Source organism: Octopus bimaculoides, chromosome 2 (assembly GCF_046866305.1).
Source record: "Octopus bimaculoides isolate indiv1 chromosome 2, ASM4686630v1, whole genome shotgun sequence".
Taxonomy (NCBI): Eukaryota; Metazoa; Mollusca; class Cephalopoda; order Octopoda; family Octopodidae; genus Octopus; species Octopus bimaculoides.
Genome location: NC_142929.1, coordinates 119,838,112 through 119,848,553, shown reverse-complemented (window position 1 = coordinate 119,848,553; position 10,442 = coordinate 119,838,112). Strand labels below are relative to the sequence as shown.

At 33.7% G+C, this 10,442-nt stretch overlaps 1 protein-coding gene across 1 annotated transcript in view; it reads right to left on the bottom strand.

The window, feature by feature from the left end:
- The window catches only part of LOC106876909 (carbonic anhydrase-related protein 10), a 1,209,344-nt gene that overhangs the window by 1,160,328 nt on the left and 38,574 nt on the right, over positions 1 to 10,442 (bottom strand). The window lies entirely within an intron of this gene.

Sequence of the window (10,442 nt, the reverse complement as noted above, 5' to 3'; positions counted from 1 at the left end):
CTTCATAAGCCTAGAAAGAAATCCCATTTCATCCTTCGCTAATTTAACATCGCCTAAAACAACGGTGACAAATAATTTGTTCTTTTAGAAGTCACATTATGGTAATGAGTTATATGGAATTATTGGAATATAATGATTTACGTTATTTTCAAATGAAGGTTTTGGATTTTATTAGATCTTGAATATATCAGCAACGTTTCTAAATATACATTGTTTCATATTTAAAATGAATTATTGCTGACTATTTTGCAAAATATGAAAGAGAGCCATTGTTTTAGGTGTATGTATTATTACCAGCAGACTTTGAATTTTGATAATTATATTTATACGCCAACATTCAAGTGAGCATTTGACTACTTATTGACTACTTATTGACTACTTATTTAGCATTGTTTTCATTTTGGTATTATGCTATGTTTGATTTCAACAAATTTAACTTCATTTAATTCAGGTGTGGTGTAGTCTATAAATGTTTGTTTCACTATCACTTTTAATATTTGTTTATGAAGTCTGATATCCGAAATGCTGATTGTAAAACTGCAAGTTTGCGGGGTAGAAATATACTTGTATAACTCAATAATCTCACAACCTTAATGTTTAAAATAGAATTCATAAATAACATTGATATTTGTTAATTATTCGGGGTCAATTATAAAATATCTTGCTATTAAGATGTAGGTTAAGCAGGTGAGCAGGCAGAACCGTAAGTACACCGGACAAAATGCTTATCGGCATTTTGTTTGTCGTTACGTTTTGAGTTCAAAGTCCGCCGGGGTTGATTTACCTTTCATCCTTTCGGGGGTCGATAAAATAGGAACCAATTAAGTATTCGGGTCGATGTGATCGACTAGACCCCTCCCCGATAATTTCAAACGTTGTGCCTATGTTACAAAGTATATTACGATGTAATTCGTTATTCTATCAAAGGTTTATAATACTAATTTAACAGGTATACTCAGTTGAGTTGTTCCAGAATAGCCTTCAAAAAGGAACACTGCAAAATTGAGTGAATGTTAAATAAGGTAGACATTTATTTTTGATAATCATACACCTTAAACACATGGTAGTAAGGAAACCACGAACTCTCATAATTATTGTGAAAGAGTCTCTTGTAACATACACAGCTCACAGAATGTATGAATGTATAGTTTACGTCTGAAATATTCTCATACAAGTTCTTCAAACTCTTTATTATTAACCTGAGATGCTTACAGATATGTTCTCTAGATTTGATGTCATAACAATGATGTTATTGATGACACCTTTTTGTGACACCTTTTTGTGGCGAGATCATACATGATTCTGGTTTTGAATTTTCGCTCAAAAAATGGTATTAATTTCTTACATGAAGTGAACCGTTGTTTGCTTCTTTTGTAACTTAACGTACAGTTTCTGTTTGTGCAATTTCTCACGACAAAAACAAAAAGAACCAAATTCATTGAGGATTTTTTTTTTGTGCATTGTTTACATGCTGGTTCCAAAATTTGACATGACTTCATTCATTGAAACATATCAAAACTTCAAAATTTCTTATAAGTTTGTTATGATAATGATATCATAGCTATCATGCACAAAATACCACCTTACAAATTCTGTTTTCTGATTGGAGAAAAATTATCAAAGTAACATTTTGCTAAAACGTTTCTGGAACAAGTGAACAATAGAAGCAGATTCCGCGTGAATAGTTTTATCTATATACCAAATCTTGAAATGTTATACTTATATGCTTGCATACACACACACACACACACACACACACACACACACACACACACACATATATATATATATACATACATATACACACATTCATATATATATGTATATATATATATATATATATATATATATATATATATATATATTACGTATACATATATATACATATATATATATATATATATATATATTAGGTACATACATACATATATACATACATATATGTCGCTTCGTTTTGGAAGTATTTGTGTATCACTGCATATATCATTGATCTAAATCTGATTGTTTTCAATTCTCTAGCTAATAGCTTTTATAAAAGAAATAACTCCGATATGACTAGAAAATATTTGTCCATATAATTACCATAACAACTCATTTCCGTAAGTTAATTTTTAAATTCTATATTTATTATTGATTCCTTAATTCTGAACACGTTTGCGAATTATTTGCTATGCGAATTAAAAAAAAATGAAATGTTTGTGTTCTTGATATTTCTGGCGATTCTAACTATTATTGGCTTCTGTACTTCGGGGTATATATATACAGTAAAATATCCACCACTTTCATAATACTTCATATGCGTAGCTATAACGTTGTTTCATATATTTGCAGGCACCTAACTACAATAGCAACTAATTCTATCAGAAGAACACATTATGTTTGCATTTATTTGAACATGTTATTTGAGATATTCGTTTCTGTTTTTGTGTGATTTCTATTTCCTTTCCCTTACAATACACTGCGTATATTTATGTTTATCAGTCTTCTTGCCAATTATCTTGCATAGAATAATATTTTCGAATTAATTAGGAGATTCATAAGTTTCTTATACATATCCTCATATAAATATGTACAAACTTGATAAGTGTAACGTCCTACCGGTCTGTTGTGAAATCTTAAACAATCATTACCTTCCGATATCGTATACACATCCAGATTTGCATGATAACCATCGCCCACTCCATAAACCACAGAAAGGTTAATGTGAATTTGCTTCCTGTAAACTTCAGAATGATAAGAGGACTAGAATGCATTGTAACCTTTCTCACTTTTTTCGCCGATACGTCAAGTCTATATTTGCATGTAAAGGTTCTTATTATTCGGGAGCTACGAAAAACCCAATAAACGAAAGTAAATTTGGAAGCTCGAAAACCTCTAAAATTCACCCCCCAAAATGTCACACTTTTATGTAACAAATTACACAAATATTCCGAAGCTGCAAGAATATATGGAATGGTAACTTCCCATTAGGAAATGTAAAGAGTATGATATTCTCTATAAGAATACAATGTTCGCGGATCGTCGAATACACACACACACGCACACGCACATACACTCTCTCTCTCTCTCTCTCTCTCTCTCTCTCTCTCTCTCTCTCTATCTATCTATCTATCTATCTCTCTCTCACACACACCCACACACACACACACACACACACACACACACACACATATATATATATATATATATATATATATATATGTGTGTGTGTGTGTGTGTGTGTGTGTGTGTGTGTGTGTGTGTGTGTGTGTGTGTGTACATAAACACATAAGTAAAATGATCATCGATAGAATATTCTAATCGAAACGTCTATCAAGTCGAAACAGCAGAGCAAACAAGAATTATTGCGTGGTTATATGTATATGTATATATATCCGCTGCCCTGCAAATACAATATGTATATTTCTTCAACAATAAGTGAGGAGTATAGTTATGGATAGCTTTCTCATAAACCACAGTTACACCACTCTGAGTATAATCTCATACTTACATCAATACTTTGTGTACCAGGATGGGTTATTCAATATTCTAATGAAAGGCATAAAAAGATATGATATTTCAAGTAGAGAAGGTAAGTAGCTAACACGGATCTTAGAATTACTATCTATAATCAGAATAGTAAAAGTATACAAGACGATTTTACAGTTCTACGTGCAACATATTCACTCTTCTTCTCAAACTGATAGCGGTAATGCCTGGTTCCTTCCTAATAGGAAGAAATAGAAAGAATAGCAAGCATGTTTTAAATATGGAAAGAGAACATGCATAGATATATATATGTTTGTGTCTAATTTCAACTGAAAATTTCGGGATGATATTTTGATAATCACAGGGGAAACTTTCTAATTTAAAATCAAAAACTACGCTCTGTAATTATTTTTCTAAAAATTTTATTTTCCATTTTATCTGCAGCGAAATAAATATCTTTGATAAAATATTTTTATTCATAATTATTCTTAGAATCTTGTAGCCATCTTATTTTCTTTGTGATCGTCGTAACTAAATTTAACAAATATGTAAAACAAATACCGGCGAACAATAAATGCTTCAAACATATATTTATAAGGGTATTAATTTTTTTCGGAACGAATTAGTCAATGCAGTCAGCTCAGTATTTTGTTGCTATTTATTTTATCGACCCAGGATATATATATATATAAATCAAAGCTGACCTTAACGGGATTTGATCTCAGAGCATATAGAACTGGAACTAATAGCGTATGACGTTCTAAAGATAGCAAAATGAAATTCATAAGTAGGGAAAAGTCGCCTTTTATTTTCCTGCCTCATACTTTAGCCGGACAATCCACCGAAAACCCTTTAATTGCTGACGTCCAAGTTAGTTATGGCATCCGTATACTGCGCGTGAAAATATTGAGTAAAAGAATTAAATTTAAACATTCATATTTTTATGGCAATAAGAACGATTGGTTTACCAGATAGTATGAAAGGAGAAAATAACTAAAGTGTGAAGAGCAAACGAGTAATAAATATTCCATTGGTTCCTTAGAATTTCAGAGGAGTAATAAAACGCTTTATAAAATTATGATGCTATCAATTCAGAAAAGCTGAAGTTGTAGTAAACTATCGAAGCTGCCTTTTTACTACTAATGTCTTGAATATCTTTTACGTCACCCCAATTGAAAGTCCCATAGGCTCCTTTAAAATCAAATACTGGGAAAAGTTGTTAAGTGGAAAGTTTGGCTCACATTGCTGAACATTGTTAAGGATTGCTTGCGTAAAACAGTGCAAGGCGACATAACAGTATTAAGGGATTATAAAATGCAATGAAAGGATAGAATATGTAGATAAAAAATCATTGAAGGATTCATGTGAAACAAAGTATTCTAACATCTAAAATACCAGGAAAATGTCGCGTACTGTAGATACGTGTATACACCACATACACACGCATCCGTGTATGCAGGTACATATACCAACATGTTCATACATCTACGTATATACAAACATACAATGAAGGTGCAATGGCCCAGTGGTTAGGGCAGTGGACTCGCGGTCATAGGATCGCGGTTTCGATTCCCAGACCGGGCGTTGTGAGTGTTTATTGAGCGAAAACACCTAAAGCTCCACGAGGCTCCGGCAGGGGATGGTGGCGAACCCTGCTGTACTCTTTCACCACAAATTTCTCTCACTCTTACTTCCTGTTTCTGTTGTGCCTGTAATTCAAAGGGTCAGCTTTGTGACAGTGTATCACGCTGAATATCCCCGAGAACTACTTTAAGGGTACACGTGTCTGTGGTGTGCTCAACCACTTGCAAGTTAATTTCACGAGCAGGCTGTTCCGATCAACTGGAACAGCGACGGAGTGCCAACAGATACAAACATACAAATACATATGGATAAACAAGCAAATATACACCCATTCACACACGAATGTAGGTTCACAAACCAATGCATATCTAGCATAGGGAAGGTTCCACATAGGGAAGCTTATGTGTGTGAGATAAAGGGGTGTTATATTCAGGTATAATAAAAATAATTTTGCAATGAACTGATTGGCTATTCTATACTTTTATAGAATACAAATTCATTATTCTTAAGTAAGAATGTTGGTGAGAATGACTTCGAAATTTCGGCCAACTAAGCCACCGCTATTAAGAATTATATATATATATATATATATATATATATATATATATATATATATATGTATATACACACACACACACACACATACACACACACACATATATATATATATATATACATATATATATATATATATATATATATATATATATATATATATATATATATATATATATATATGTGTGTGTGTGTGTGTGTGTGTGTGTGTGTGTGTGTGTGTGTGTGTGTGTGTGTGTATTCTTAGCTTACTTAAAACCTGAAAAACCTGGATATGAACAAAAGTCATTGTGAAAATGGAGATGTGCTGTTAGGACTGGTTGCAATGCCTGGGCGGAAAAGATGATTCTGTCTTCTGAGCTTAAATCGGCCTGTCTCAATGGAACAATTGAAACTGTAATCAACACTGGATATTGGATATGTATTATATGTGGTCGTGTTCTGTTGTCAAAAGTAGGATACTTGAATCATATGAAGTCACATGAAAATTGAAATGCCCAGGAAGATAATAATCTTGGACACCAACCGCCTCTTAGGAGAAACTATATGGACTTTGGAAGAAACTTGAATAATATCTGCCACTTTGGTTTTAAAACCTGCCAGTCAGCGGCTGCTCTTAAGGGTGACCTGAAGGTTCGTCAACGGAGTAATTTGCTGTGTGATGTGGTGTGGTGTGTGTGCTAATAGGACGGCTATCATCTGTCAAGATGGAACAATCATATACATACATATATATATAGAGGGTTTAGATTTAGATTCAAGATTGAATATGGTACTTATGTGTAGGCACCAGAATATCGTATGGTATGGTATTATAGAAAAACCATTCCAAAAGGATAGGTGATCAAAAAATCAAATTAAGCAGCACGGATTTCAAAGATGATTGCAGCACGCACCTTTCATGCTACTCCATTTATTTAAGTAATGCGAGCATTACATTAAATGCAATATGAAGAGCAATCTTCAGCTGCACGAAAATGCAGAAAATGCATTTTCGTGCAGCTGAAGATTGCTCTTCATATTTCATTTAATGTAATGCTCGCATTACTTAAATAAATGGAGTAGCATGAAACGTGCGTGCTGCAATCATCTTTGAAATCCGTGTTGCTTATTTTGATACACACATATATATATATATGTATATATATATATATATATTTATATATATATATATATATATATATATATATATATATATATATATATATATATATATATATATATATGTATGTATGTATGTATACATACATATATATATATATATATATATATACTAGCAGTATAACCCGACCTTGTCCGGGTGTGACTTATTATGCCATCTGCAATAAGTGTTGCTAGCTGAAAATCAACTAAAAAACAAAGCCTTACAACGAAAAAACCCTTATGATGTAAATATGTTCATAATTCAAAAGACGATGAAATTAATAGGGGAAGTCTGAAGGCTGTTTTGCGTAAAATTATTAAGCATCCGTAAATTTCATCCGTGATATTGGCTATAGATATGCTTGTGCCAAACAACTTTTTGCGCTGCCCTGATTATACATAGCAGGGTAATCCCTTTTCACATGAGTTAGGATTGCAATTTGTGATGAAGCAATTGCTGGCGATCTGTTGCTAAACAGTTTTGCCAGAATTCTATCAGATTGGGCAGAAGGTGTTGATGCACCATTTTGCATTATGTTCAAAGTAGCTACTGGAATGTGGTGAGTTGCTGCAGTCTGTGGCTGTCATTTTAAACCGGTTGCTGTCTTTCCCCAGCAAACTCACTTCTTTGGAGGCATAATCTAAGTATATATTAAACAGAACAACAAAAGTTATAATAGATGGCAGGGTCGGTACTTTTCACATATCTATAATTTTTCAGATTAACACCCGCACGATTAGCCAACCCTAATCCTAAACCTAATCCTAACACTAACACTAACACTAACCCTAAACCCTAACCCTAACCCTGACCCTAAAAAACGTAACCGTAACATTAATCCTAAACCCTAACCCTGACCCTAAAACCCTAACCCTAACACCCTAGTGAAAATCGTGGTAAATTTACAAAACATTGACGAACATCAGTTATATTTTACTGAATGATTGTGTACTTGCACGTGTATGCTTTTGAGAGAGCGAGAGAGGAAGAGGTAGAGAGGGGGAGCGAATGGAATAGGGGTAGTTAAAAGTTTTCTTATGACTGCTTCTCTTCACTGCCTATTACTTCATTAGAAATCTAAGGATGCACATAAGCACATAATAGAGAAAAATGAAACAAATATGGACGACTTGCTCCGAAACACCACCGAGTGTGGAACACTTCTCAAAAATAACCTGCAGTTGTTTCCTTCGAAATTCCTACATGCTTGAAATGTACATACATCAAGATACATTTGTACAAAATTTCATGAAAAAATATTCATTTTCCTGGAAGTTAAGAGGAATTTAAGTGGAATTTCCGAATATTGTACCCCACCCCCTTCCAAAACACTTTCAACGAAAATCCTTGTATATTCGGAATCTACATAATAAAGAATATATGCATAGAAAATTTCATTAAAAAATATTCATTTTTATGAAAGTTATAACCTTCCAAATTTGGGGGATACAACTGTAGTTATGCCATCAATGTTTTGTAAATATACCACGATGTGAATGATTGTGTTTACTTGCACGTGTATACGTTTGAGAGAGCGAGAGACGAAGAGGGGGAGAAATGAATAGAGATTGAGAGCAATGTGTATGTTGTTGTCACAGGTCATGTGTGTGTGGTTGTGTGTGTTTTTACGTATCTATGTTATGAAAAATAGGTAAAGAATACTGAGATGAAAGTTTAATCTATGACGTTGTATGTATCACTTTCTCTCTCTCTCCCTCTCCCTCTTTTACTCTTACTCTCTATATTTTTATGTTGAGCGCGTGTGTAAGAATGGCGTTCCAGGTAGAAGGGATGAAATATAAAAGTTGCTAGAAACAACAGCCAAATCTCCCTTAAATCACACAAAGTAATCGGAATTTTAAAAATCTAATTCCTGCACTGAAAAGTTCACATCGAGAAAATTCCATTGATGTAAAAACTTTTACGAAAAAGTGGAAAATGTGGATTTGTATAAATTTTTAAAAAGGCTTCACACAGACACACCACTTCAGCTTTATATATTAAGATATATACATGAACATGCATACAAAAACGCACACAAATAGATTCCGTTAAAATCATCGTATTCCAGTCAGCAGAATTAAATTAATCAACAGCTTTTAGCAATTAACAAATTATAGAGCAGATCATCCTGATGGGTTTCTACGGCAAGTCGTAGGTCATGAAGATATAATTTGCGCAACGTGCTTCGCTGTAAGCTCGGACCTGAAACCCTATTTGTAGAATTGTAGTTTTTCATTTCTCAGTCATCTAATCTCTCTTGGAAACAGCGATTTGTGCAGTTGTATTGGTGATGCATACGGTAGACATTCATTCGACGAAATAAAGCGATGGATTGTCTCACTAGGTAAGTGAGAAGGAACAAAATGGGATGAATCCAAGAACAGTATTATTAGACTGCATGAACCTAGAAGACAAGGAGACAGATAACTAAGCAATAACATGACAATTTACACAAATACAGGACTCGTGCGTAACGTTGAGAAAGGAAAGTGTAGCTTAATTGTAAAAAAGATCAATGACGATCACACAGAAGAGAGTCTTTTCATAATATTTGTATGGATATTTTATCAGATGATCAAAAAGCAAGCAAAAGAATATAGAAAGGTTTCGCAGTACGATGGAAGTTTGAAGAGAGCTACGGAAACTGCATTTGGTTATTCAAAAACAAACACTAGAATAAATGTCCTTAAAACAAAAATTGTCAGAAGGCAGCACGACTGTGCGGAGCCAAACTGAAGCAGAAATTCAATCGTATATCATATGATTATAGTAAGATAGAAAGGAAAGAGTGAATGGAATATGGGAGATGAAAGGGTGAAAATGATAAAGCGACACGATACTAGAAAACATAGCATATTGATAAAAAAAGATTAGTGCGGCTTTTATTTAGAATATGTCATTGAACATGTCACAGCGTAAGATAATGCTGATGTCCTCTATGGGAACTGTCAATGTATCACAGCCAAACAATTTAGATATAATCGTGGTATAAACCCACGAATATATAAGAATTTAACTTTTGTTACGAAAGAGAACTCGAAATGAATGTAAGCAAACCGTTACAGAACGTTGTAGATTTGTTCAATCCATCTACAAAATATCTGGCATGCAAAGTATTCAAATAGAGTTTTTCTTTTTTTAATATTTATTGTATTGAGTACTTCTGATAATTCGATTTCAAATTTTCGCACATGACCAGTATTTATTGGGAGAAGATGAGTTGAATACATCGACCTCAGTACTGAACTGGTACTGATGTGAACGACCCCGAAATGATGAAGGATAAAGACGACCTCAGTAGGATTTGAACTCAGAACGTAAACACAGACGAAATACCGCTAAGCATTTCGCCCGGCGCGCTAACGATTCTGGCGGCTCGCCACGTTACTAATATTTCAAAACTGGCGAAGAACCGATGAATCCTCTGAATAAAAGGACCACATGAGTTGAAGTACTATGGTATCCGAAAAGTTACGGGATCAACGTTAGTAAAAGATGTGTCGATGATTGGAGTGTCTGTTTTGTCAGTGAATGTGTATAAATGGAGACAGGTTTATCTCGTGTGTTGGAAATTGCTTCATTTTTTTATTGACTGTATATGTGTTGTGTGTGTGTATGATTTTTTTCTATTGTTGTCACAGTGTGAGAAGCTAAAATGTTTCGTGAGCATCGAAATCAGTATGAAAAT